The 4,809-nt window shown below is 40.8% G+C and overlaps 1 pseudogene; it reads right to left on the bottom strand.

Moving 5' to 3' along the window:
- Nucleotides 1–1,430: 1,430 nt before the first annotated feature.
- LOC102826056 lies at nt 1,431–2,326 on the bottom strand (annotated as a pseudogene).
- Nucleotides 2,327–4,809: the final 2,483 nt, after the last annotated feature.

The raw sequence follows: 4,809 nt of genomic DNA, 5'->3' as shown, positions 1-4,809 counted from the left end.
TACATTGTAGATACATTTATATGGGGGCTTCAAGCAGTTTCTGGAAAACTTCCATTATCTTTTTATTCCATTTTTCCATGAACTTTTTGAAACACTCTTGTACTAGCCCAGAAACTCCAAGAATTGCTGGCTACTAGAAGCTAAAATAGACAAAGGGAGACCTCTCACTAGAGCCATGCAATGAATTTGAACTGTGAGAAAATAAGTTTTATTCTTGAAAACCACCTACTTGTGATATTTTTATTGTTGTTGTTAACTAAGGTAATGAAGACAATAATGCCTTACAAATGCTTAAGTAGACAAGAGTTTCTCTAAAGACCCTAAGAGTGTGCCTTATACAATCTCTAGTAAACAATACAGATTATGAGAATCGGAAAAGCAATAGCCTCACAGCAGCTTCAAAAGAATTCCAAGGCAGAAGGCATCTGGTGTTAAAGAGATTTGAAGTTGTGGCTTTCTTAAAAGAATTAATCTTAATAAAATTCATGAAGAACCCACAGTTATTTAAGAAAATTGTGCTGATGGAAGCATTGTCAATTTGATCTGAAAGAGACAGAATCAAGACAAACTACTGAATACTGGCTTTTGACCATCTGAATGTCTAGGTCAGAAAGCACATAGAGAGAATCAGTCAACTGCAAGCACAAAGTACATTAAGAAAAATGGAAGGATGCCTGAGAAGACTGAGTAGAAAAGGAAGAGTTCAAAACAAGAGAAAATGATTTCCAGGGAGCAGTACTGAAATAGTCACCAAGAAATGGGTGGCATGTGCCTGGCTGTTTTTTAGAATTTCGAATCAACTTGATGGCATTGGATTGTGGGCCAGTGACTATTGGATCCTCCCCCTGTGTTTTCTCCTCTTTGTTACTTTTTCTCAGAATAACAAGAGTTTATTTATAAAATTACACTAATTACAAACAGTATAATTGAGACAATTTCTCTGGTTCCTGAAACAAAGGCCAACAGCCTTCACTTTGGGTTGAGGCATTTTGTTATTTTTAAATATGATGCTATTCAGTGATCCACTGCTTTTATGCTGTTCTGAATAATTCCTGGAGGTCTGTTATTGATACGTACATGGATCATTTCCTTCAAATCTTATTTTCACGTCTGCTATGCACAAGTCCAACAGAACTGGAATAGAATAGGGTAAGAAAGCACTGAACAATAAAATAAACTTTTTTTTCCCCCATTAGTAAGTGTTGATTATTCCCTAAATATTTGCTTAGTGGATTAGGATTGAAACCATGATTTTTTTTATTAAAAAGAAAAAAAGTTCCCCACTATTTTTAATAAATAGTACAATTCAACAATGGTCAACAGCTGTCAACCTGGCTCCTCTCACCAGTTTGCAGGTTATGTGGCCCTGTTATTGTTTAAGGAATAGAGTTCAACCGTTTTCAATTCTGTGTGCTTTTTGCCTTTTATGTTTAATCAGAGTCACTGCTTGAGGAGTCTGTTGACAGGACCTCAGCATCATTGTTTTCTTTGTTATGCCTGGGAGGTTCCAACAGGAAGTCGTAATTGTAATTGGGTGGTAACAAGTTCAATGCCATTTCATTGGCCTGCCTACCACCTGTACTGTGGAGCAAGAACATCTGGCAACCTGCCTGCTGTGAGTGCATCCCCTGGTCAATGCCCATTCGCATCATTGTTGTTGTTGTTAAGTGCTGTCGGGTCAGTTCAGACTTTCAGTGACTCTGTATAGGGTTTCTGAGGAGCGGCTGATGGGTTTGAGCCACCGACCTTGTGGCTCAAACCGACCTTGAGATAAAGTGCTTATTCTGTGGGGCCACACCAGGACTCCATTATTTCACACCATTAATGGACCTATTATTCATCGACCCCAACAATCTTCTCATTTCTAAATCCATTGGGTTGGTCTCCATGGGTCCCCTGGAATCCAGGTCAGTGGGGCACTTGAAACATTGCTGCATGAATCCTATGTACATACTTAGTAATTTCTTCAGAAGAGATAGCACCTTTTCTTGCTTTTTCTATGAGTTTTTTTTTTTTTTCCTTGACAAACAGCTGTTGTGAATATTTGTTCTGCTCCCACTGCTGAATATCACACTCTCTCTTCTCTACTTCTTTTTGTAAAACTTGCATTTCATGGTGGATTTTTCCCTGAATAGCGCCCAGTTCATTAGTTCTTGAAACTCCCCATCTCTGTGAATGAACAACTCCGGGATCTCGTTTTCCTCTCCAGGCTGTTACAAATTTTAGTTTCTTGAAATTCTCTAAGTTCCCTGGACAAGACCTCCAGATCTTCCAGCACAGACAACAGCCGCTGCTTCTTGTCCTGCGCACATGAAGAGGCCGCCATGATTCCCATGGGCCAGCAGCTGACGAGGGCTCCGTTTCCTCCTCTTTTGAATGGGAATATCCATTGCATTTATTCTGTACATGGTGAGTGGGGGCACAGACCATTTATCTCTCAAGTTAAATATGTCTTCAGTTTGAAAAGAACCATATTTAAATAGCTGTACCTAAGTTACCACACCCAAGGACCTGTATCTACATTTAGACTTGATTTACCTTGGCCCTGAAACCTAAGCTTGGTGCTGCAACTGGATGAGATTTTTGAGGTGCTTAAAGAGGGAGCAAGTGTGTTTTATATGTGGAAGAAATATAACTAGTGTTGGCTAGAGAACATAGTGTAGGGATTTGAAAAGCATGGCCCCCAAATTCTGTGGTACTTCTCCATTCACCAGATTAAAACTGTGTCTCCTCTTTTTAAATTCAAATTGTGTGACTGCTTGGTTAATAGAATGTGGTGGAAATGACTTTTCAAGCTTAGATCTTAAGAAACTGGCATCCTTTGTGCTCTGCTTTTTAAGATACTTAGCTCTGGGAACCCAGCCACCATGCTATGAGGAAGCCAAAGTAGCCAGCCCGGAGAGAAACCTAGATCGCCAAACCCCACTCCCAGCTGACACTAGTTGTCAGTGGCAAAAAAAAAATGATCACCAAACATTCCTTCCACAACATTGCTCAGCTGGGTTTGATAATTCATAGCAATAGCCACACAGAACCTCAGACACCATCCTCATAGTTAGGGGGTTTGTTAGAGAAGTTAACAGGAATGTTCATGCCACATGCTCAAAGGTAGGCCCCTCTCTGCCCAGAAACTGTTACAAAGTTCTTTGACAGCTGCTGGTCACATCACTCAGCCTCATCCTGAATGTGCTGGGTCCTAACCTAGCTCCCCCAATTAAGTGCCTGGAGGCACTCCACTGGACAAGCAAGTTTCCAGCCCAAAGTCATTCAGCTGTACTGGTTGGGTGGGCTGGGAAGTCCAGCACTTGGTCTCTTGGTTCTGTTGTTTTGCCATTCCTCTTGTGTCACAGTTTTCTGCCTTTGGGTGGAGGAGGGTCTCTGTGTCCAAAGGACATGCTTCACTTCTTCTCTGATGGCAGTGAGATTCCCCTGTCCTGCTTCTAAGATGGCTCATTTTATACACATTAGAGTTCCTAGTTTGTACAATCACAGGTAACTCTGTTAACCACTCACAACGGAATCATATGATAAAATCCTAGTAACATCTTCTTCCACCTTCTCTTACCCAGACACTGCAGGACAAAAACGTTTGTTGGTGGGAGTTACAGACTATAGCTAGAAGAGACATTAAGTAATTCACCTGAGCCATGAGAGTGAACCATCTTGGAAGTAGATTCCCTGTCCTCCTCCTGCTGCTCACAAGTGAGTCTTCTCCACCAAGCCTCGCCTAAAATACCAATTCGTGATCTAAATAAATGACTTTTGTTATTTTAAACACCCAAGTTTTGGAATGGTTTGTTATGCAGCAATAAATATCTGATACAGTTTAATTTTCTAATGTGTATCACAAGGTCTTGCACTAGTAGGTGCATGAAAAATGTTTGGTAATTGAATATGTTGTTAGGCACTGTCAAGCACTGCTTCATAGTGACTTTATGCACAACAGAACGAAACACTGCCCAGGTCTATATCATCCTCATTATTAAGTTTCAGCTCATTGCTGCTGACATTGTGTCAGTCCTCTTTCTCACTGACCCTCCTCTTTATCCAGGGAATGGTCCCCACTGATAATATATCTGAAGTATGAGAGACAAAGTCTCACCATCCTGGTTTCTAGGGAGCTGTTCTTCTTCCAACACAGATTTGTTCTTTTAACAGTCCATGTACTTTTAATATTCTCCTCCAATACCATAACTCAAATGTACCAATTTTCTTACTGCCTTCCTTATTCACTGTCCAACTTTTACATGCATATGAAGCTATTGAAAATACCATGGCTTGGATCAGGTGCATCTTAGTCCTCAAACTGACATCTTTGCTCTTGAACACTGTAAAGAGGTCTTGGGCAGCAGATTTGCCTAGTGCAATACATTGTTTGAATTCTTGACTGCTGCTTCCATGAGTGTCGATGGTGGATCCTAGCAAAATGAAGTCTTTGCCAACTGCAATGTTTTCTCCTTTTATAATCAGGAGTCTCGATGTCATCATACTTAGAAAGGGAGTATTAGTGAGAACAACTGAGCACAGTAGAGAACTCTTTCAAAGACTTATCTATCATATTTCCCCTGCCTTTGTTCAGCATGAGGTCCAGTCTGCCTCCTCCCTACCTGCCTAACTAACAGTGACGGCATTAGATCCAGGGAAGGCCCTTTTCAGACCTTTGCCTTAAGCTTCTTCAAAGTGAACTCGAGAAATGGCCAGGGTTAGCACCTTCACCTTGATCAACTTGTTAATTCTTGATTGTTTTCCTCTGCATCCTATTTTCTATCCGCCCAGTTACAACCTTTGAATCAACTTTCAGTTCTTTTC

Source organism: Chrysochloris asiatica, unplaced genomic scaffold, assembly GCF_000296735.1.
Source record: "Chrysochloris asiatica unplaced genomic scaffold, ChrAsi1.0 scaffold00010, whole genome shotgun sequence".
Taxonomy (NCBI): domain Eukaryota; kingdom Metazoa; phylum Chordata; class Mammalia; order Afrosoricida; family Chrysochloridae; genus Chrysochloris; species Chrysochloris asiatica.
This window is presented reverse-complemented; position numbering and strand designations above follow the sequence as displayed.